This window comes from Diadema antillarum, unplaced genomic scaffold (genome assembly GCF_040938485.1).
Source record: "Diadema antillarum isolate AM-2024a unplaced genomic scaffold, OU_Dant_1.0 seq00000024_RagTag, whole genome shotgun sequence".
NCBI classification, from domain to species: domain Eukaryota; kingdom Metazoa; phylum Echinodermata; class Echinoidea; order Diadematoida; family Diadematidae; genus Diadema; species Diadema antillarum.
Window position 1 is genome coordinate 778148 of NW_027271142.1, and position 26525 is coordinate 804672.

Sequence of the window (26525 nt, forward strand, 5' to 3'; positions counted from 1 at the left end):
AACAAACAAACAAACAAACAAACAAACATTAACACAAACTTGCAGTCGAGGAAGCTGGTCTATTTAATTTCAAAACTTTCCTAATTTCGACATTTATTTATTGTCTGTTTTTCCTCAAAATTTCAACGACCTAAAACAGCAACAACAGCAACAACACCAGCAACACCACCATCATCAAAAACAACAGCAACAAACTTTATGATATTGCTTATTTTACTGAATCTACACAAACTTTATGATGTCCCTAGAGGTCTCAGTATCGCAAATATGTTTCAACTGAATCTACACAAACATATTTATGTTTGATTCATTAGTGAACTTGTCCCTAGAGGTCTCAGTATCGCAAATATGTTTCAACTGAAATCCATCATTTTGAAAAGAAGATAACCAGCAGGGTGTAATCTTAATTATGAAAAAAAAAAATAGGAATGAAATTGGTATTTTTTTTTTCAGTTTTACACGTATTTACGAAATAGAAATATTTGTTAATATCAGAAATCCTTTGGAAAATCGGAAATGGTCAAAGTGTGGAGATCTCCAGCATATTTTTATTTAACAGAACATGAACATGACACGCTAAAAAAAAAAAAAATCATAGGCACCAAATGTGACCGTGCATCACAAAACGAACAAAAAGTCGCACCCCTTGATTTTACGTGAGGACTAAACAAATGACAAGAGCCTTGATTTCCCATATATGCAGAACCGATTTCTCTTCTTCTTTTTTTTTTGATGGGGAAGGATCTTCGGTGGAAAAAAAATACTAACACACATCGAAACGCAGCGGAAGGATTTCAGGTCATGATACACGCCACGATGATACACGCACCAACTGTCACATTCAACATAATCCACACCTTTCTGTCTATAGACAGAACGTCCTTGCACAAACAGCACGGTGAATCGCTTTCATTAAGACCCTCCATCATACCCATTACGCTCACCAGCATGCAGGGGTAACTTTCTACCATGACTGCTAAACAAGAATCAAGATAATAGACAACTGTCTTTGAAGGGAAAATGCAATGGTTTTTAATGGTTATACATAGTGGTTTAAATAGGTTTCAAGGTTATAGTATACTAATATACACAACAGGGCCTATATTCACAATATGATTCAGTTATGTCAAAAGCAATCCGTCAAAGGTTAAATCAGTTTAAGGCGCATTACTTCAGTCACAGATGTCAGCTGAGTGTATAGTCTGGTAATTTGGCCCGTATCTGAAATGTCAGAAAATGTTTACGACTTTCGTGGAGATGAGATGTTCAACACATCCTCTCTCTTTGAATAGCAGAAGAAGAAGAAGGAGAAAAAAAATAATAACTTATATTCTACTCATCCAGATGTATTCCATGAAATAAGTGAAGACTGCAAGGGTCGAGCATGAATCTATTAATCTTAGAACATACTGTTAAGTATATTTATCACATCTGAAACTTAAACGTATGCAAAGTAATATAACATTATGACAAAAAAAGTTTCAAATGAATACATTGTGAGCCTATTTTTTTATTGCTGCAGCAGATGAAAGGATCAGCAAACAGTCAACCTAATTGTCCTGAAAGAAAAAAACAACAACAACAACAACAAAACATTTCATTTCTATAGATTAATCCATGAAGTAAATGTGACGGGTTATTTTAAGGTCAGGCAATTGAAGTGTCAAACAAAGCACGACGCGCGGTATAGCAACGCTGAACAGATTAATAGAATGACGATGACCGAGTACAATCTACTAAAGTGTCAGTTCTTTTAATCCCAAGAACATCATAATGAGCCTAACTCCTCTAAGAGTCAGTAATGTATAAAAGCACACGTTATCAATCTACTTATTTCAATGCAATTTTGTAATATTTGAAATGCGGCAAAATTTCATTCATCCTTAATATCATTTAAAAGCAGTTACATGTACCAAAACAACACATTTCAACAATAATGACAAGTGCAAGCAGCTTTGAAATGCCAAACAGATACAACAAAAAATGTTTTAAACTTTGTAGAATTGACATGCTCAATATCCTCTCTCTCTTAAAAGAAATGAAGAGTTTGGTCGCAAAAAACCGATAAGTCCATTTTCTGTCATAGAGTACAAAATAATATCTTATTGGTATCTACATATAAAGGTACATTTTTGAAGTTATGGTCAAAAGAAGCAAACAAATATTTTTATTCTCTTTATTTTTCTTGACATTTAATCGCAAATATCTCAATTTGGCAAATATGGACTTATCGATTTTTTGCGAACAAACTCTTCAAATACAAGAGAGGAGGTATAGTTTTGCCGAAAATGGGGCAAACAGTATCATTTCCTAAATTAGAGGGTGGGTACTGCAATCTTAGGGGTCTCACATGAAGTATAATTTTACTGCATATGTGGAGAGTTGCTTTTCTATTCTTTTAAAGAAAAAACTAATAAGCGCGTTTCTATATAATGTTACGTGAAATATATTATCACTCTGTAATATTCATTTATACCGTTTAAGCCAAAACCAAGAATGAACTTACCTTAACAGAACTATTTAGCACATTCTGAGTAACGCATATAAGTGAAACTGTCTAAAATCAATGAGTGATAAATATCATACATTCAATTCTTCCAAACAGACTTCTAGCTGTCATGACTATGGTTTAGTTACGAATCAATAGATCAATGAGATGAAATATACTGTAAGGATTGATTTTGAGCATCACTAGTTCGTATTAGTATGCCATGTGCAGTGAGGAGAATATCTGCGGAGTGGGGTTTAATTTAATTTGTTTTGACTTCATTTTCCATATCTTTGTAAAACAAGATCATTGCAAATTATATAGAGTAATCGATTTGTACAAGAAGTTCCCCGTGAAATGTCAAGAAACACTGATACAAATGCAAACAGTCATAATGTAAAAGTATCGTAGATGTCCATGTAAAGCAGCTGAAACACATAGATTTATTTACATCATGAATTCACTGTGAGATTAAATACCTTGCTAGTGAGGAATATGGGGAAAATGAGGGGAACTTGCAGAAAAAGCTCAGAGCTTGTACAATTAGCAAATTCCCAGAGTAAAACGAAAACGAGTCTTCATACGTGCGTATGTACATGAACAAGTGTGCATAACGATTCAGAAGGTATAAGAGGACGACAGACACACGCATTTAAACAAACAAAAAAACACACAAACCCAGTCACAGACACAAAAAATCCATGCGAATCCCAGAAAATAAACACAGGACAAAATTGTCATGAGACGAGGAAGTCGACGTAGGTCAGTACAGCTTGCCTAATGAAATAAGATCCGCATTTTAGAATACTGAAGACAGTCCCTTAATGTTGACCTAAAAGCTTGGTTGTCAGATGAATGCAGTATAATACATAATATCAGTAACGACTAAATAAAAAAATGACTTAAATTTGAAAGCACCAATGCTAATTGAATTTTTCATTTCAGCAGAAAGGACATTCCACACTTTTTAAAGCAAAAAACGTTCGCTTTTTTAGTAGATGGATGCAAGTAGTCTGTCTTGTGAGGATTTTTGTGTTGTGTTATTAAGAACAAATACTAAAATAGATAATTATGGGAGATTATTGTATTGAGGATTGTACGTGAATTGACCGATTTGCATCTGATATCTATCAGTAATTTTAAGAATTATTATTCTGGATAAAAAAGGTATGAGTATGGGCATGAGAAGACATATAATTGGTTATTCTAAGAACTCTTTTTTCTGTAGTATTAAATCATGTTGATTTATGTTGATGAAGCTGCATTGCTCCCAGGTAATTGCCATTATTGAGATTAATTAACGCAGAGTAAAGCATTAATAAACTTGCAGTACACAAAACCCTTTTAAGTTTAGCTATTATCCCTATATTACGAAAAATCACTTCCCAAGTGACAGCAATATGAACATTCCAAGAAAGTTTATTGTCTAAAACAGCACCACGATATTAAGTGGTGGTAACTTTCATTCTAGGAATATCATCAAATAATTTTGAGTTGGGAGATCAGTAAAAATATTACTTAAAAACCACAGGGCATGTATGAAGTTCTTTCAGAGTTAAAGGGATACCTTCCCAGCTTTCATCCAATAAATGACAAGAATAATCTCATCGTTTAGTTTGGTTTAAAAGGTCAGAATGAGAGTAAAATTTGTTCGGATTGTCAGCAAATAATACGAATTGCAGCATATTTGAGGACATTTGAAAACCGCTGACGTAAATAGGGGAGTTGCTTACGATTCGATGAACAATTTATGTAGCACTATAAGGCCTTTTCTCGAATCACAGAATGACATGGTCTTCGTAGTGACATAAGGTTAAGACGTGAAAAAAGAAATAACAACAGTAATTGGATACTGAAATAACCAAATTCGTCTTCCAAACTATCTCAAATAAAAGCAAACACGAAACGAAAATGTTACATTATGATAAAGTTACAATGACAATTTTTATTGACAGAAAAAAAGAACAAACTGAATTCTCCATACGTCCAAGAATTTTCTTTTCAGCATAACAGAGATTTTTAACCTTACTAAAATAATATAAAAACAAAAATCCCGAAGATAAAACCTTTCCAACAATATGCGTTTTTAAAAAGGATTTAAAAGAGAGAAAGAGGGAGAGAGACCAACATCTCAACTTTCCAAGCTTTACATATTTTTTTTTTTCAAAAGTTAGTTTCCTGAACTCAAGGCAGTTCTAAAAAAAATATGTTGTGGAAAGAAACATTGAATACAACTCCACATTACGATTACTGTTGATTAAAGTTTTTAAAATCTTGACAACCTTAACTTTCAAATTTCAGAGTAATTTTCATCATCCTACTATATCGAACATGTAAGCATGCAAGCCGCAAAAGCCCATATAAAGGACTATATTATACAAAACCGCGTTGAAGCCTATGTGACCATGTGAATAACAAACCAAGAATAAGTCGCACCCATTGATTCTACGTGAGGACTCAAAAAAGGTGAAAAGGGTGAACCGAGTCAATGTTGAGTTTAAAAAAAAATATATTTTCAGAAAGAGCTGTTTTTCTTCTACTTTATTTTCAGTTTGAGAACATAACATGGATGGGAAAATGTGTTTTTAACAGTTTTAGAACCTCCCTTCTTGGGGGGAAAGTGGAATAATCAGGTATGTCTTAAAGGTCCCTTTTCATTTCTTGAAATTCTTGGAACACTCTTCCCTTTCAAGTCTAATAACGTTTGAAAAGATAATGTTACTGCTTTGGAAGTTAGCATTAATCTTGGGCAGAATGTGTTAATAGAACATGCTCAATGTCAGCTTATTCCGATAATGCCTTCATCGTTGTTTCCGGTGGTTTACATTCTGTATTTTGTCCATTTCATCGCACAGCTAGCACGACTTGGTAAAGGTTAAGCGCTTGGATAGGCCTTGTACCTTGATATAGAGCTTTTTTTCTTAGTTTACACTTTTTTTTTGAGAGTGTGTGCTTTCTTTCCATTATTAAGATTTGAATTGGGCTATACATCATTTGAAAGATGAGAGTCTGCTCTATCAGAATCTGTCCTTAACTGAAGAAACAAAGTTTGCCAAGTTTTTTTTTTTTTTTTTGATGCAGAGTCATATACAGAGTGGTTTATTTGAAATGTCTAAAATACGAATGAAGTCAATTCAAAGCACTTTAATGAGATGGTTTATCGAAAACCGACAAATTTCAAATTTCTTTAACGTCCCATATGTATGTCGTGAATTAGATATCCACCTTGCTATTAATTTTTCGAATGAATTGGTTTTCAAATTATGTATATATATATATATATATATATATATATATATATATATACATATAATATAGAAATCCCTATATATTGAGAGCATTCAAACTCATGTATACATGCATGTCCAAAATTTCCAACGTTATTAACAAAAAGAGTGAAATTTCCAGTATCCTGAGCCCCCCGCAGTCCACACCCCGATGTGGTTGACCGGAAGAGGATCAGGGTCTGTCCATTCGATGATGGGGACTTGGTTGCCATGGCGACCGATCTTGAGACGACCCTCAGCAAAGGTCAACCAGAAGTGATCGTAAGTGGGAATGCCTGATAGCACGGGGATGGAAAAGAACTTTGTGACTCTGTGGCATTCAGTGTTGGGCTGTGTCGTACATTGTCGTATTGCCGCCATCCTGGTGTTCCTAAATGAACCGAAGACTGGTTCCATCCAGTAAGAAGAAGAAGAAGAAGTAGAAGAAATGAATTTTAGAACGTTTTAATGTCTTATAAGTTTAATGGGTATGAATATACGACACTTTATCTTGTCTATTTCGTTCCTTAATATAGTAACATTTTAAATGGGTTAGTCAAATACCGGTTAGTGATTGGCTAAACACAATCACGTGATGGAGGCACATCGGTTATATTCGCCCATGAACGATCATATTTTTCACTCCATCGATAAGATAAATCATGTTCGCCCATAACAAATGATGGTCTTTGACTAACCTATATGATATAACAGATTTCAGATTAACAGACTTTAGGGTCTCAGGGCTTGAAATACTATTTCGGGAGGCTATAAGTCCCTCGACTTCGTCTTGGGACTTAACACCTCCCTCAATAGCATTTCAAACCCTTCGGTTGGAACATTCGGTACGTCCCTCCCCCGCCAGTCATCATCTAAAAATGTTCCTTTTCAAGAGTTCCCTTTCAACCCTGCTACAAAATAAGCGAAATGTATTGCCCCCAGCAGCGTATCACGGCTATTACCCCCGGAGGACAATTACCCTCAGCTAAATACTAGTTAGTGATAAAGTGAGTAAATATTAGGGTTAGTGTTATGGGGTTTAGGGCTAGAGTTTGGGTTAGGGTTGGTATTAGGTTCAAGATCGGGATTAGAGTTAAGTTCAGAGAAATGGTGTGGGGAATTTGTCCAGGGGTATTTTTGCTCCTGAACCCCCAGCAAAGAATGTTGGAAGGAAATCACAAAGCACAAGGGACATATGTTTGCATTCTAATAAAGATACAAATACAAAGACCCTACTATCTGCATATAATTTTACATAAATAATGTATGATAGGCGCACAAAGAGTATAGTATTGGCATTCGACAGGTGCCGTCGGAGGTGGCTTCTTTTTTCTCTTTCCTTTGTTCTGAAGCTTTCGGTCGAGGCCTTCACCAGGATCTAAACGAAGACTCAGAACGACATCGTGTGCCAGTGCCAGCGATGTTGTAAATAATGACTTATATAATATGGTTTCATAATATTGTAATGAATGTGGAGAAGCAGAAAACCTCTGACCATGCTGAACAATTGTGCCTTGTTAGCTCACCTGAGCCAAAGGCTCAAGTGAGCTATTGCGATCGCCCTTCGTCCGGCGTCCGTCGTGCGTCGTGCGTCGTGCGTCGTGCGTCGTGCGTCGTCCGGCGTCCGTCGTCCGTCGTCCGTCGTCCGTCGTGCGTCGTCCGTCGTGCGTCGTGCGTAAACTTTTTACATTTTCATCTTCTTCTTGAAAACCCCATGACCGATTTTCATCAAACTTGGCAGGTAGCATCCCTAGGGGGTTAGGAACTCAATTTGTTAAAATGGGCACCATGCCCGACCCAGGGGGCCCCCAGGGGGGCCCAAACCCCCCAAAATTAAGGAATCTGTAAAAATCTTCTTCTCTAGAACCAGAAGTGATAGAGCTAAGTTAATACTATGAGTTAGTACATTGATGACTGTAGTTTCAAGTTTGTTCATGGCAGAATCAGGGGTGCCCCCCTTGGGACCCAGGGGAGGGGGGTGGGGAAGGGTTCTAATGGGGCCTAAATTGTACATTTTCATCTTCTTCTTGAGAACTCCATGACCCATTTTCACCAAACTTGGCAGGTAGCATCCCTAGGGGGTTAGGTACTCCATTTGTTAAAATGGGCACCATGACCCACCCAGGGGGCCCCCAGGGGGCCCAAACCCCCCAAAATTAAGGAATCCGCAAAAATCTTCTTCTCTAGAACCAGAAGTGATAGAGCTAGGTTAATACTATGAGTTAGCACATTGATGACTGTAGTTTCAAGTTTGTTCATGGCAGAATCAGGGGTGCCCCCCTTGGGACCCAGGGGGGGGGGGGTGAGGAGGGGTCCTAATGGGGCCTAAATTGTACATTTTTATCTTCTTCTTGAGAACCCCATGACCCATTTTCACCAAACTTGGCAGGTAGCATCCCTAGGGGGTTAGGATCTCAATTTGTTAAAATGGGCACCATGCCCCGCCCAGGGGGCCCCCAGGGGGCCCAAACCCCCCAAATGAAGGAATCTTTAAGAATCTTCTCTAGAATCAGAAGTTATAGAGCTGAGATAATACTATGAGTGAGTACATTAATGACTGTAGTTTCAAGTTTGTTCATAGGAGATCCAGGGGTGCCCCTCTTGGGGGTAGGGGGGGGGGGGTGGTTGGAAGGGTCCAAATGGGGGCCTGAAGTGTACATTTTCATCTTCTTCCTGAAAACCTCATGATGGATTTTTGTCAAACTTGGCAGGTAGCATCCCTAGGTGGTCAGGATCTCAATTTATCAAACTGGGCACCATGCCCCACCCAGAGGGCCCCAGGGGGCCCCAATTCCCCCAAATTAAGGAATCTTGAAAAAATTGGGCCCTTATTGTACATTTTCATCTTCCACTTGAGAATGCCTCGTCAAATTTTGGTAGAGCTGTGAATAATTTAGATTAGTGACTGCGTAAAAGGTGAACTTGCGATACTCAGGTGAGCGCTAGACCCGCGGGTCTCTTGTTGTATATGAAAACAACTTGCCCTTCGCGGCAAATTCTCGTTGGGTCCATGTTTACATTCCACATGACGGGTGTGCCAAGCACACCCTTCCATGTTGACACTTTCCAGGGTTTCTCCTCTCTCCTGCCTCCGTCCCAAAACATGATGATTTTTTGGCATAAGTCTACCTCATAAAAAGTACCGAGCAGGGGACATTCCAAAACAAGTGGATTTCCGTTCCAGCCTGAATCTCTGATAAAGTGCACATTCCTTGCACATTCCGTAAAATCTGACCATTCCTCGAATACATCTTTGGAATTCTAAGTTGTGTATAGTCCACTAAAGAATGCTATGTTTTACCCTTCATAAAGGTATGCGCTCAAATATTCTGTTTCTCATATCTTCCACATAATTTGAATCACCCGAATACTTCTATGAGTTTAAAGAAATACATTAAGCATTGAGGTATAAATATCGGTTGCTCTGACTAAGGAAAGGACTTAAGTCTTGCATCTCGAACATCTTGAATCTGGGGACTTTGAAACAAAGTAAGAGAGTCTTCGTGTCGTGCAGTGTAGACAAGTCCTGTAAGAAGTCATGGCGATCTTGTGTGTCACAAGATATCTGTTGCCCGGAAATACGCTCTTCCAATTAAACTCCATGTTGTACCTCTCTCATCGTGATGGTGAATTGAATGAATGTATCTGCACCTTGTAACTAACCTACTCTCTTCCACTGCGGAAAATCTGCCTGTCTATTGGGGGTATAATTCCTGCTCGGCCAACATCCTGCAAAACACCCAGTAGTCAGCACCCAACACATTTTCCCGCAACAATATTTAACAATATCTGTACAAAGGCCCTGTATTCATGGCGTATGCAAATATACAGGACGCGCACACACATACATTCTGACATTTCCATGATAATAACAAATACTGTAGTAGAAAAGTAAACATACATATTGCGATGAGCAATTTAACCGCTGTTATGTGATGGATAATTGGTGTTCCGTGGTTTGTGTTTTTTTGTGTGTTGTAATCCATTGACAATCCCTCATGTGTCAGCGGCTGCTAATCGCAATATGTATGTATACTTATCTACTACATATTATTATAATTCCATCCGAATGTATTTGTGTGCGTGTTACAATGTCATTCTGTGTCTTTGTTCTCATACTGATGAAGGCCTATATGGCCTATATGGCCGAAAGCTTAAAAGCATAGTAAATGAAAGAGAGAGAGAAAAAAAAACAAACTACATCTGGACCAGTGGAATATTACTGTCTTTACACCTATAAGTAATGTCTCAACTACCTGGAAGTTTAAAACTTGGCACAACATTAAATTTCTAGTATCTACATTATGAAACATGTTCGTATACATTTATATTGTTAGTCAAATCCGATAAGTAGATTTTTCATGAAAATCAATCGACATATACTGTGATTTAAGAAATTGTGGGACCAATCTAAAGATATTCTGAGTTTATAACAACACGTAATTCAACTCGGATTATTTCAGTCTAAAATCAGTGTTTTTATTGCGACAAAAAATGATAAGTCCACTTCTCGTTTTGTTGCAAAAAGCATGTCGTATATGTGTCAGGTGATTTCATTGATTACGCTGTGTTATGCATTCTGTACAGTGACTACGTAGGGCTACATACACGCACGATCGATACGGACTTCAGCATGCAGACTGCAGGGCCAGCGTCGCGGCTACTGTGTGCTGTTCTAAGTCATCGTGTATGACAGTAAGCTTTTATAGAGGCTGCCCAGCTATCGAAGAGCTCGGGATGAGAACGGGAGGGCAAGAAATACAATAAGACGTTATTATGGCAACGCAGTTTTCACACATTCGAAACATAGTGTCCTGCTTCGATCCCTTGTTCTAAAGAGCAGCATGTATGCCGAATTGCATGAGCATAGCTTGAAAACATGAGGATTCAGTTTGATCTAAATACTAGTATTTTGACCTGATTTATTTTCATGATATTTGGTTCCCATAGCAACGCAGTCTCCAACACATTAAAAACACATATCTTCACCACCACACCAATGTGTGTGCATCAAAGTTCGTAAGCATTTTGCTTGAAGAAAAAAGAGGGAATTCTGCGATCCATATTTTCCCCATTCATTGCCACAATATTTCTTGTATATTACCATAATGTGTTGTTACCATGGCAACACAGTGTCCAACACAATCGAAACATGTCTTTCCCATCGTCATCCCGACACTAATATTTGTGTGCCAAGCTTCGTAAGCACTTTGCTTGTAAAAATACATGAGGAACTTTTTCGACTCCTAACAGTTTCCTAATCAATCGCCTAATATGCTGTTACCACGGAAACGCAGTTTTTGAGTCATGAAGAATGTGACTTGCACATTTACCAAAGGCCAATGTGCGAGCCAAATTTCGTGATCATTGTTCGAAAAATGCGGAAATACCTCGATTACCAAAAGCTATTCCCTCAGTTATGGCCATTTAATTATGCCGTTCACTATAATGGCAATGCAGGTTCCTAAATATCTTAATAAAAAAAGAAAAATGTCTTGCACATCTCCATCCCCAAACCAATATGTGTGTGCTAAACTTCATGAGCATTGCTAAAAACTTAAGAGCACTTGCAAAGCTCCGATTTTATACCGTTATAGCGGTGGACTTTGCATTTTACAACAAAATGAGAAGTGGACCTTCTACTATACGTATGTAAAGGTGCAATCACACATCGCCGGTTTAGATGGCGGTTCATGGCGGTTCGGCAAATCGTCGTGTTCCGCCAAAGACCGTGTTCACACCGTACACAAACCCTGGTCATTCGTCACTCATCCGCCATAGACCCCGAGAACCGCGGAGAACCGCGGAGAACCGCCAGAAAAATTAAACATGTTTAATTTTTCGTGGCGGTCTTGGCGGTTTGAAATGGACCGTGCTCAAAACGCCGTCCACCGTGTAAAGAACGGCTCCTCCGTGTTTGCACCGCAATATCCGTGATGATACGGTGTCAACACCGCCATAACTTTTCATGCCAAAACAAATGTAGAAATTAAAAGAGAATAATGCCTCCGGCGACACTTCGTGGCGGAGCAATAAAAAAAAAATGGGGAAAAAGCAAAGGTGAACCCATAATACTAGATCGGGTAAATATTGTATTAAATGCTAAAGTTTCATTACTTTTTTATTTTAACACAGAGAAAAACAGAAAAATTAATATTCAAAGTTGGTAGGTTTGTTGAATGATATCCTACGTCAGTTACTTTAAAAGGCGTGTGCATAATTTTGTTAAAGCTTGATAGCTTAAAAGATGACCAGCTACGTGAACCAGTCCTGTAAGTTATACACAGAAGACTTATGTAAACATGTTAGGTTCTGCTTTCGTGATTATGTACGCCTTTTTGTAAGAGTACATGTTGATACAGACATGTTGAAACTTGATTAAGAGAGTAGAGGGAAAAGCGATGTTGAAACTTGAAAAAACCCCACTATTATTATGTTACGTAAACCTGTAAATAAACAGGAAATTATACTGTTTTCTTCTTTGATTTGTATTTTTATTGACTGTTGTTAGAGATAATTATGTGAAAACTTAATTAAGAAAGGGAAAAAAAATGTTGAAACAAGCAATTACATCACTCGATATAATAAACCTGTAAATGAACATGAAATGTGTAAACTATGTTGGATTCTGCTTTTACATGTATGTCTTTTAATAACAGTTGATACAGATATTTCAAAAGTTAAAAGAGAGAGAGAGAAAAAAAGCATGTTGAAACTTGAAGACAATTGCTTATTGCATCACTTATGTCAATCTGTAAATACACAGGGTGTTAAAACGTTTCGCAATTTCTTTTGAAATTCTCTTTTTGTACCTAACAAAGCAATACCTCCTTGTTGTAACCCATTGAAGACGAGTGAGAGGGCTCTGATTGCATCCAACTACAAGGGCTTGGTATGAACTCCTCCACCTTTGGGGAGATCCGTGTTACTACCGCGCCAATCCGCGTTAGCGCTGTGTTCAAAACGTGTTTAGAACGTAGTCACATCGCGTTTAAGTGCTTTCCGCCATCGTTGGGACACGGTTCACAGCGGTTTGAGAACAGTCATGAACCGCCATCTAAACCGGCGATGTGTGATCGCCCCCCGACATTCTATCTCTACATCATTCGCGTTCTACCCCAACACAGCGTCACGAAAATCTTGATTTAAAAGAAGTGAAGAAAAATTAACTTTGCGAACCGAACTCTTTAATATATATATATATATATATATATATATATATATATATGATATATCGTCGATTGTCGTTACAGCACTTCCCTTCATGCGCATGTCAGACTGTTGTTAACTCTATGCGAATTCCCCCATCCTAATGGACAATTTGCTAAATGAGAAAAATAAAGTACAATGTCCCCCCTAAAAAACAAGCAAGCAAACAAACAAACAAACAAACAAACAAAAAGGAAAGGAGATTCAGCTTTACCGATTCGGTACATGTCGACATTAAAGGTTCTGTTCTCACTGGACAAGGCGATATTTGCGTCATGATTGGCGCTGACATCAAAGTCGACGTCCAACTTATTTTCGGGCAGTTTGACACCGAGGAAGGCGAACCGTCTCGACGCCACTGATCCCCCGTTTACAGTGTGAATCACCGGGCATGCTATAGTTTTGAATCAAGGGATATCATAAGGAGTTTTCATATTTTATATCCACAGGTGATAACATCGTAAAGAGATTGTATAGTATTGGTGCTGGGGAGTATTGAAACCACTTATAAGTAATACAAAGCGGACGATTCTAAGAGTTATTAGATGAAAATCAGATTTGTAATGGCTGACATATCCAAAACCACGGTAAAACAAAGCGACCATAATAACATATGGGTCAAACATTTTAATTGATATTGCTCTGTATTGGATATCTCAGCCATTTTAAAATCAATTTTCATCAAATAAACACTGAATATCCTCTGCTGGATTTACACGCTCTTTTACATCTCGTAAGAAGTTTTTCATTATGTGATCAAAATGGTATAAACCTGAATTTAGGTCACAACCAAAACTATATTATCCCTTTAACTTAAAGAATAGGCAAATATCTGCAACACTCGGCGTTGTTCATTACCAGACTATTGTTTTTCTACATCGCCTTTACACAAAGTACAGCAAAACGTATCAGCAATATACAACGATTAATAATACAGTGCTGCTCCAGCATAAGCGTGACTTGATTTGCGTGGAGCCCCGTACATAATACGCATAGAAAAAAAAATAGTAGAGAGGGATTACTTGCGTAGAGATAAGATAGTAGAAAGGAGAAAGGAGAGGTATGTCTGCTTTCACTAAAGGTTTACACAAAATAAGTTCACTTGGATCACTGATCAGCAAGGCATGACAAAATATTTTCTCATGGAGTTAGAAGTGAAAAGTAAATACAGTCCGTGGTCGGTACATGTTTACGTAGTAGATTAAACAGGGCGATATCAACTTTTCTACGAAAAAATCTCGTGTATAATACGCTGACAAGGATCCAGAGAGCAACAGCTTTCCTAAAAGAGTACAAAGGCTGTAAACTTCGAATTTCAGAAGGAAGAGAGTTCCAAACATCGGGTCCGGTGTGTCTGATAGATTTCAGAGCCATCACCGTTTTATGATTATACAAGTGAAATTTATCAGATTGTCCTGCGGGATGAGAATGTTTGCCCTCGTTTGATTGAAAAAAATGAGTAAAAAAAAAGAAGAAGATGGCAACTGATCATTATGTAGGTGAAACATAAAAAGTGAGTTTTGCACAAAAAAAACTGATGTTATCTACCTTGACCGTTTTTTATACTGCTAATAAGGGATCTGAATGGTCTCAATAAACACGAGTTGGTGCACATCTACCTTTCTTTTTTAGAATATACTATCGATGTGACTTTTTGAAGTTGCACATATAATTTTGAGGTACGAAATGTACGATGATATCAAGGTGTAATATTGCATAAATAAAATGTTCTTAGGGACATAATACTTAAGCTTATGGAGTATACCAATGTTACGAGACACTTTATCAAATAATTGCACAAGAGTGTTCCATTTCATATTTTCATTCAGAGAAATTTGATACTTTCTTTTTGTTCCGATACCGTCCGCAATAATGTTTAAATGTTGCATTTCATTTCTATGCTTCTTATTATGAAAATACATACTATTTCCTGACAATATTAATGGTTTTGGTAAAGTATATCATTTTGTATAAAAAAATCATATAGTCTGTTATAAACAAGCATTTCTACTACCTTAGAAAGACTAGGAAGAATAGACATAGGACGGTAATCGGATACAGGAGAGGAGACGTACGTGGGTAATCTTCCAATAAAAATTGCTTATATTCAACTTTGAAACTGAGGGGGTCGGTGCAATATAGTGCTAACCCACACTTTTGTCAAAATTGAGTTACATGCATTTCCATAATCCTTATCCTTCCCTCTAACCTTCGTGATAATATCATATTTGAACTCAACCAACAAGATGGTAAAAAAATGCATGCATTCATGTTTTATTAATGTACAATGTATGGACTTTCCAAACATTCAACAGCAATTATCTCAAAATGACTATTGTGTGGATTAGCACTATATTGCACCGACCCCTTCAATTGTTTGTAAATTTTGATGCTTTAATTTCTCTGGGGATAGAATACCATACATAAGGACCTTGATATATAACTGAACTTTTGAAAATGAGGTGCGCAAGTGATACAAATGTAGATGATAGTATACAGAATATCTTGTTTCGTAATTATGGATCGTGCTGTTCAGCGAAATATAATCTAAAAGGGATTCTGGAAGTATAGCTTTTTGTAAGATAAGTAGGCCTACATAGAAATATCCAACTGTAAATGATAAATATCATAAAATTGCAGTATCTTATACAAATGAAAAATTGGTTTTAAATGGGCAAGATATGAAGCATGGTGTACGATACGAATTGCACAGTTTGTAAGACATAAACTCTGTTCAACTGGGTTTTCGATGCATTGCCCCAAATTGTAATCCCGTATGACAAATGTGTAAAACAATTGAATTATAAATCACTTTCAAAAACACTTTAGGCATTGACTTTAATTTATACACAACACCGATATTCTCACTCAACATATCACAAAGATTATTTGCATAAGCATTCCAGGTAACATTCTCATCAAGTATTAATCCTAAAAACTTCAAAGCCAACACACGTTTTACCTGAGAGGCACAGATATTGACAGAAACATTTTTCAATATTACATTTTCTCTTGGTAAATAACATCTAACTAGTTTTTTTGATCATTAATTGTAGTTTATTTAAATAAAACCACTTAATCATTAGAGTAAGTTCTTGGTTCAAAATAATTTGTAACTCTAAAATATTCTTGTGTGAAAAAAATATTCTCGTGTCATCGGCAAAAAGAATAAGCTTTAAAATTTCAGAAACATTAGAAATGTCATTAATATACAACAAAAATAGTAGACGTCCCAAAGTAGAGCCCTGGGGGCACTCCACATTTTATGCCTAGATTAATCGATTTATCATTACAGATGGTTACATATTGTTCACGTTCACACAAATGAATGATCAAGCGTGTCGAACGCCTTACTTAAATCAAGAAATACACCAATCATAAATTATTTATTCTCAATTGCAGTTTCAACTTCATGCACAAAATTCACCATTGCAGATGATGTGGGGTGCCCCGGCCTAAAACCATATTGATTTTCATGTATTCGAAAATTGCACTGTGTAAGAAAATTAAAAAGACAATTGTACGTGTATATGCGACCCTGCATCACAAAACAAACAAAAAGTTGCCAGACATTGATTTTTTTGTTAAGAGTAGATTTTGAAAGAGCAGACTCTAAGCTTTGAAATGATATATAACTTAATTCAAATGGACTCTCCTAACCTATCTAAATATTGGAAAGAAAGGACACACTCGGGTGTGTCAACTGAGAAAACAAGCTCTGAAGTACAGGGTGTAGTCAAGCGCTTAATCTTTACCAAACTATGCTTGCCGTGGGATGAATTGGACAAAAAACAGGATGTTGACCACCTGGAGCAACAACAATGAATGAATTATTGGATTGAAGTGAAATTGAGCATGCTTCATTAGCACATTCTGTACTTGATTTTTTCAACTTTCAATGCAGTAGCATCATTCTCTCTAAAGTTATTGGAGTTGAAAGTAAAGTGTATGGACAGGGTTTATGAGAAATGGGAAGAGGGTTCTATGAGAAACAACTAATCACACTATTACACCAAAAAGTGTTCGAGAAAAACTGCTGAAAACACAAGTTCCTGTATGTTTTATGATCCCAAATTTTGATATTTATGATATAGAAAAAGACTTGCCCTTTCAGAAAATATGGAAAACTCAAGATTGGTTATGTTGACCCATTTCACTTATTTTCAGTCCTCACACAAAATCACTGTGTGTGACTTTTTGTTCGTTTTGTGGTGCACGGTCACATATATACTTTTTTAATATTTTGGAAAATACTAGCAAGACTGAAATTGGCCGATAATTAGAAACAAATTCTGGACTTCCACTTTTAAACACAGGAATCACTCTAGCAATTTTCATATTTTCTGGGAAAGTACCAAATTCAAAACACATATTAAATATCGAACACAAACGTTTTGCTTTCACATGTATAACTCTCTTTGCAACTTTTTTGTGTAGACTATGTCTATGATTTCTTTCTCAGTAACAGGGTTAAAATGAATAGCGCGTTATTTTACTTTCACATGTTGCATGGAAATGATGATCCTGCCATCTATGGTCGAAGCTGACAGAACCTTGGTATTTTGTCTTTTCATTTCAGCGAAGGTTGCCCAGAGAAGTGCACAATTTGTGTCAGTAAGATCCTCATATATGCTGATTCTGCTTTTTTATTCCTTTAGCTTTTTTTTTTCTGTTTCTCAGCTGGGCCTGTCGATGACGATACGATGCCAGTTTTACAATGATCGCACGCGGTATGGGTTTAATACTATCAGGTGGTGGGTGGCGACGACTGATGCGATGACATCGATCAATGTCTTCTTGTCGAAAGCCAATTCCCAGGTTGTTATTGGCGATGCGAAGAACAACGTCGTCTGTCCTCTCCTGTGCATTTTCTGTGACACCATGTATACGGGGGGAAATACGGCGAGAATACTGCTCCAGGTTATTCAACTGTGGATGAGTGTAGATTTGAGATGGCATCTTTGTTTTGCACTTCCTTTGTCTTTAATGCTGCAATTTCTTGCTGAGATTCCACCACTTTTGTTTGCAGGTCCATGATGAGTCCCTCCTGCTTTTCCAGACAATCGCTAAGTTCACATAGTTTCTTTGTGATTATCTCGGTCACTGCCTCCGTGATTGTGGACCAGACTTCGTCATCTGTCAAGAGTTCTTTCACAAGGTTCTTTGTTGTTCTTCTGACTGTCATTTGGCCTTGATATTTTCAGTGACACTCACCTCATCAAAGATGCATTGAAAGACTCTGCTATTCAGGTAAGTACTTTAGTATGTACAGTATTCGAAGTCGAATAGTCTGATAGATATAAAGATCTTCAAGGCATGGTTGAGCGAATAATGTGAGTATGCATATCGGTACATGCACTGAAATAGTACTGGAACTGTGCAACTTACAAAATATCCAGCAAGATATCCAGTTCGTGGGACTAGAAGTAGAGTAGCTCTAGAGACACCCAGTTAAAAAAGATTGAAGGATATGGCAAGATGAGGCAGATGATTCGAGATAAAGTTAAATTCATTATCCAGGTGCAACAGGTATAATAATATAAAATTCTCCAGAAAGATATCAAATTTTGATGGTATAGAGTGAAGATACAAGTCAAATTATCAGAGCTGTTGTTAGAACTGTACCTCTCCCTGTGACTCACTCACGATTCACAGAGTCATGTGTACACGTATAATTTGAAATGATGACACGTTCTTCTGCTTACAAATAACCTCCTTGGTGACTTTTCAAGTGGCTGACATATTTCCGGTATCATTTAACGGGCTTCCGTCTAATACGTTCTGCTGGAAAGCCTTATAATTTGTGTCAATTTATTTTACATTATCATTATTAGGATACCTTAAGCTATATCTATCTTTATAACACATATCTTTTCCTCATTGATCCAAAAATTCCTTTTGTTATCCATGGATTTCTATTTTTATTTTCATTATTTTTCTTTTCAATCATGGGGATATGTTTGTCACAATAAGAAAGAAATATATCCCAGAACGTATCATAAGCAATATTTGGGTCGATGCAAAGTAGTACAATCATTCCATGTTTCCGTGATGAAATCGTTGTTGAGTAATGACATATTTTCTGATGCGAATTTGCTTGACATTGAAATACTGTGTGTCGTCACATATGCAAAACATAGGTAAACACTCAGAAATATCATAATACAAAAGACAAGTTATTTGTATCAATATTAGTAAAACATATCATTAATCAACGTTGATGAGTTGACCGTAATTCTCGAGGGCTTAACAATTGTGATGATACAACAATTCTATTGCAGACTATTGCAAAGTTTGTTCTTAACATTATTCTCTTGACTGAAAATGTGCATGTCAATACAATATGTCAATATTAAAAATCACCCATCAAGTACACATCTTTCTTTTCTTGATTGATCAACTTCACTAAAACATCGACATTTCCAAGGATAAATCACTATCTGTATCAGGGTGCCTGTATATTACTTTTCTTTTCTTATACACATTCATTCAAACACAGGTGCAATCAAATTTATTTCCACTGAATGTAAAATTTAGTCTTACTTTGAAAGATGACAAATTTGATAGAAACAGGGGGACTCCGCCCCCTCGTCCGCATTTTCTATCAGAGCAGGCAACAGAATAGCCATCAGTGCTTTATAAAGGGGGAGATTTGTATTACACCAATAACTGAAGATTTCATATTTATCGCAGTCAACAATGATTGCATATATTTTCGTTTTTTTTTTTTAATGCGGGCATTGTGGTGTAATTCACTGAAATAATGTTCATTATTAGTAAATTCTGAATTGAACTCGTCATGTAAACAATACCGATATTGGACATTTTTATGTTTACATCTATCAATATCACCAACAGTTAAGATAAGAACAACATATGGACCATGACATTATCATGAACTTTTACTTAAGACTTATTCCGACAGCGGCTAAAAAGAGAAAAGGGATATGCAGAGACGCAAAAAAAAAAAAATTAGGAGAAAGTACACATACCACATTGTGGTCCAAAATAATCATCCCTACACGAACACTCGTAGCCGGTTTCAGTCTCGCTACACGATCCGCCGTTTTGACACGGATCCGAGGTACAGGCTGAATGGACGGATCAAACGGAGAATATTTGGGGAAAACAATAAACAGGCCATTAAGACCAATCACTTGCCAAATTCAAGCTCATCAATCGTTTCATTGAACATTTATCTCCTTACAGTCAAAAATGTCCATCATATTAATCTTATCGAGAGCTTTGCACAAAGACTAACAAACACAAATGAAACCAGGGTGTCATTTCGACAGAACTAAACAAAAAGATAATTATAGTCATTTATATAAAAGTTGTGAACATATGGTATTGTGGTAAGACGATTGAAATAATGCCTTATCACTTTTCGACGATGAAAACGTCATTTGGGAATTAATGATCGAAAGCTTACAAATCTGCTCTATGTAGATCGTGTTTAGGGACAATTGTGATGTGGAGCGGAACTCGACTTACCTGGGATACGACAGATGTACCGCTTTTTCCCTTGTAGGAGGGGATGGTTCCCCATCATGGCTATCTCTTCATCGCTCATCAACTTAGGAACCATGGCAACTGTCTCCCCGCTAGGGAGAGTGTGCGTTCCACAGCTGATGGCAGTCACCGGGCAAAATTCATTTTGTCCCTCACTGGACGGAGCTCCAGAAACTTTCAATGTAAATGAAAAAAAAAACCGATGGTGAAAAGAAAAACAAAACAAAACAATAACGCAAAATATGAATCCATCACATGCAAGAACAACAACGAGAAGATAAGAAACCCAACAATTTATCAAAGTTTGACTGTAATCTAAGGGTTCTCTCAAAGTATAAACAACAAACGTTTTAGTCGTAATCGAAATCGTAATTTTGATACTTGCTTTTATTTGTAGTAAAGGTCAATGTATTAGTGCTATGTTAAAGATCGATATTTTATATACAAAGCCTACATCATTTTATTTCAAGGTATCATAGTGATTCATGCACAATGTCTGTAATTCAGCCCCAGTGCTGCCGTGGATATTATTCAATAAAATACCCTTTCAATTCGTAATTTTGCATTGATTATCTTAGTCTCCACTGTTGAGATTTTGTTTTAATAGAATGAACCTATTTAATCTCTGAATTTTAGGAGGCTATTTGTATATGTTTATGCATGTATGACCTATTGATTTTTGCTCATTTTTTTTCTTTTCTGGGTACATACGGTTCAGCTAACAGTGTCTGCAGGTTGTAACATTCGTAGCTTAACCCGTTCCATTCTAAATTCTTAAACATCCATAGACTTGATACATAGGACACCAGGTTTCCGTATGGAACGGGTCAATCTGAATTTGTATTTCCTGTACTTTGAAATAGTTACTGTGTATAATGATGATGTTCCTGAGATACCTGCTGTACATTTAGCAGCAATATTTTAGTTCTACTTGAATAGATTTTGGATGATTTAGTTACATAACGATTTGAATGATCTATACATACGTTTTACAATCCCTGCCTTTTAGCGGACCACTTTTTTTCTATACTTACCTTGCAAAATGTGCATTGCTATTCTCATATTACTTAACTTATTACAGTGTATATACTTTGTGATAAACAATGTGATCTGTGTGAGGTATTCTTTCACTGTATTGCGGGATGGAAATGATAATTAAATTGAATGAAGTCGACAAACCGTGTTTGATGTTGGTTGTTGTTTTTTGAGGGGATGTGGTTGCCAGTAGCAGACAAATAATCAAGACATTTTTTAGGTGATCCGAGAATCCTCTCGGATCACCTTCTGTATCTGTACTGATTCTTTGTTCTTCTTCTTCTTCTTCTTCTTCTTTATTTCTCCGCAAAAGTTGTGTAGAGACTAGCTCAGAAAGTGCATTGCCTATGAATGTCAAACTTATACCATATGTGTATCATGTCCCAAAGACGACATGTCAAGTAAAATCGTAGTGATCAGTCGACCGTGACGTCACTATGACGTCATTATATGAAAACACATTTTCAATCATATCTCATTAATGGAGTGGAATTTCTCAATGAAATTTACGTCACATAAATTTCAATTCAAGGGAATTCTACCCATATTTTCAGAATTCCTCGCATCGTAAAGACGTGCGCGTACGCGCGCGTTGAAATATTTGTATGCTCCAATCAAGCTCAAATTTTTTTTGCATACGTTTCAGACCATTTGGAGCATTTTTTGAAAAATTGAAAAAATTGGACGGACGCGTACGCGCGCGCACATATACGCACGTACAGCTCATATGCAACAGAAATTTCCCGATTTTTTACATTTATCGGATGTCTGAAAAGTCAAGGAATATTTCTAGCAAGTTTCAAGTCAATCCGACTCAATATGACGTCATACGGGACTGTCAAAGTTGAAATTCCGCGCGCGCGTCAATGGCGATATACAGTACAACAATGCCCCAAAACCGCCAATTTTAAATCCGATTTTACTCGTCAGGATGGACGGTGACCCCCAATTTTCTTTACATATTCTGAAAGCTGATGAGTTGTACATGTCAGTTTATGGGTTGGCGATACTGAAAAAGTGATTCAAAGATATCAAATTTCTTAATAAAGTAAAAAAAGTAAATTTTCAAAATGACGTCATCAATTTTCAAGTTTACTTGGGCGTATCTCACTTATCCTTTGCCAATTTTCACCCAGATTTCAGTATGTTGTAGCTTATTAAATGTTCTTTCATTAATGTAATTACAACATTTTGATTGGATGGCGGCATCACCTCGTAAAAATGGATTAAATGTAATCTTGTCAAATTTGACCAGTTTACGTGTTATCTCTATGGGAGAGCAGTTTTTCTGGCAGTGAAAATTGACATGACTATCTTTTTCGAGCATTAGCTCACTTATGCTTCGGTGAATTTTTCCCAGATTTTAGTATGTTGTAGCTGAGACTTTGGGCTATCGTTAATGTGCCCTCCATTTTTTCATACGAGGCCGGCATCACGTCGAAAAACTTGGTTGAAAATGGCACGTGGCTTCGATGCAGCGTCATTTTGCTTAATACACAGGGCCTATGGAGCATGAAATAGGTCATTGCATAGCGCATCCGACTCGTAATCCTAAGGTCCCTGGTTCGAGCCTCACCCTTGCCAATATTTTTTTTTTCAAACTCTTTTTTTCTTCTTTTTCTTTATTTAGTCTTAATCTCCCTTCCTATTTTTATCTTTTTCTGATTTTTTAATGCTTCTCCTTCAAATTTCTATAAAATAACATAATTTTTTCTTTATTTTTCTTTCTTTCTACTACATTCTGTGCAATAGATGAAGAACAACAATGGTTATCAATCCCATATTTTGCACACGTTTAGTTCATGTCACCTACATTATTTCATAAAATAACAACTTCTTGATCAGACACCATCTTGGGTATGTAAATTAGGGTCAAAGGTCATAAATGTTTCATCCTGTATCTTGGTGAATACATGTCCTATCTTTCCAATATTTTGCACACACAAAGATCACGTTACCAGGATCATTTCACAAAATAACCATTTCTTTCTCAGATGCCATCTTGGCTGTGCAAAGTGGGGTCAATGGTCAAATATACTTTATTCTGTATCTTCGTTATAGTGTATACGGAATATGGTACCAAAGATGGCAAACCCGACTCCCTTTTTTTTAAATGAGAATCCAAACATCACACGGCCAATGTCCATAACCACAGATGAACCTTTACGGTCATGCCTATTGGGATCAGGACTCAAATCATTGACTTTCGAAGAGATCGGATCACCTAATTTGTCAGTGTTGACAAATTCCGAGTCTAGTTTTGTTTTTATTTTTACATACGACGTAGGTCCTACTTCTACCAACCTATACAATATTATTACCTATTAGTATAAGGTGCAAGGCATAGCATTGAGTATGATATCATTTTGATACCTTGCGTGCTTTAACTGGAGCAGGATTAAGCATGATAGCGCACAGACAAATCAAATACAATGGACCTCTTGTACCGATTTTCTAATCAAGACATAATCATAATCATGTTCCTTAATTCGTGTACATTTGAAGGAAGAATTGGACATTAACCAGTTCATGCTCGGCAAAGTAATATTGCAGCAATGATTAGAGGCAACTCCATTGCCATTTTGGGTTGATATCAGAGTTTAAATTCATCAGTTTGGTGGACCGAATCTCCTAAACGATTGGCCGAGTAATGTGTTGCCATTTTCCAAGGCACAACGTAACGTGATTTATGGTCTTGTGTCTTATCTGACTCGTATTAGGACATTGTTCTTAATTGAGATACTGATATACAGGTATACACATACTATCACAATTTACATGTCTCTTTCTAACTCAGCAGAACTGAGAATTGTTGAACTAATGTGGAATCAATTGTTAGAAGATACATTGTAGAAGGTTCAAAATGTATCAGCGTTCGTCCAGTCAGTAAGTGGACAAGATTTCGTTAAGACCTTTATACTCAATGTGCAAAAGTTTAGAAGTTGCGGTGCTTCTGTAGCTATGAGCAGAGAATGTGGTACCCCTTTCATATTGGCATCCTTGAGAGTCTGGGATGAACGCGGGATGACTGTGCTCCCAAATCCTTATGTATGTGAACACGAGGTACGTCCTGTGGTACCCTTTCATACTGATCTCGAAGACAGTACAAACTCGGTACATGTTCCCATAGCGACAATACATACATAATTTGTATGCAGCAGTCAGTACAGTGTACAGGGATGTATACGTATAGCCATTGACAGTATTATTATTTATATTTTAAGTGTTTATACAAGCAGCTGCGAAGGACTGGCTTTCAGTCTCCGCTCCAAGATGCTTGTCGTCACCGATTTGTTGGGGTGTTTCGAAGAAGTTATGACTTTGCTTTCTGAACTTGCTCGTTGGAGGTGTTCTGTGCATTTAATATACTCGTGAAGAGTTGATCGGAACACAGGGTTTAGGATTGGAGGTATTAAAGAGAAGGCGCTTTAATTACCTGGTTAGAGATATACCTTTCATATCTCTATGTGCAAACGTGGCCTCGTCTTCCGGTAATGTCATAAGAACTAGATGTCTCAGCATTTGTGTACGTTTTGCCGAAACGAGTGCGAGTAAGGAAAATTGTTTTTGGCTCAAGGCACTGAAGGAATCTATAGTTCATAGGTATCTTGAAACGATAAAAAGTGATTCAAAACAATTGAAACATCCCAAGTCTTGTTGTATTTAGGCTTGCGAGGGTCGGAGTTAGATACACCCTTCATAAGTCTGACTATAGGGGCTGTTTGCCTATGTCATAACTCTCGGCTTCAGGTAGTATGGAAGACCGAGCAGGTCTATGAGTTAATCGTGGAGTGGGCTTTATTGAAAAGCTATGCTATAGGCTTAAAGTTGAAGTGTTCTGTAGATGGGTTAAAAAGGATCACGAGATTGTTCAGAATACAATCATTGCTATTGTCTTCAAGCACCCTCATCTGTTTTGTTTATTGGTATTGTCTCGCCATGATGATGAAAGGAACTTTGCAGCGTGCTGCGATGTGTCTGTCACTTGTCATCGCTAGCAGAGAGCACCCATGCAGGCGGCTAGCTGGAGGCTAGTCGGTGGGTGAGGGTGTGGGGCAAGAATTTTCTCGCGGAGTAATAGGGGTGGGGCTATTCGCATTTCGAGCAATACTGAGACCCATGGCTGCCGCCACCATTGGGGCAGTGAGGATTGCTCAGGTCACCTTGTTCAGTTGAAGCTTGTGGAGGAGTGAGAATGTTCTAGGGTAAGGAAAAAAGGCCTCAAAATTCAGGGCAATAAAACTTGGCTTCCATTTGACATGAGGAGCGAACTGGTGGTCAGGGGAACCGAGATGCAACGTCAGCGTCACTGCTAATCTACCGTAGAGTTTGTGGATTATGTGGTGAAAAAAAAAACATACATAGTAATTAGCTGTTCATGTCTCTGCGAAACAAGCAGAAAGCTTTAGAATCATCTACATCTGTTGAATGTGAAGCTGATATCCGATTGCTAGACACCAATTCCAATGTTGGCTGTGAATTCGTTCGGGTCAGGTATGCTACCAGCTGTAGGAATGTCTGACCGGATTATGAATAAGCACATTTTTTTTTTTTTTTTTTTGTACACGAGCCACACAGGGCTTCAAGACCGTTATGAATTGCAAGAGGTTCACACACATTGCTATGCGGGGAATTCTGTTTGGCACTCCAGACTCTATGAGCAAAGGAATTGTCATTGTTCAGAATTAACTACTCTCCATACTGAGATGCTAGCCTCCCTTGAAATTATCATGCTCATGAAGGTGGAAAATAATTCTTTGTCTTGCGAGACAGCCACCACCAAAGAATGTTTTGTATTGCATGACTAGGTAATGAAACCAAACTTTGTGTCAAAGTCATCTTCTGCTTTACGCAGAGCATTGGTTGATTTTACTATTTTTTTCTAGTCACAAGTGATGAGAATGTAAATTTCTTTGAGGAAGGTATTAAAATCCCGAAATTTGGTTACGTTGCCATACAAGATTGAATTTCCAAGGGCAGTAACCTTGTCAATCTTGTTCTGAGGAAAATTGAAA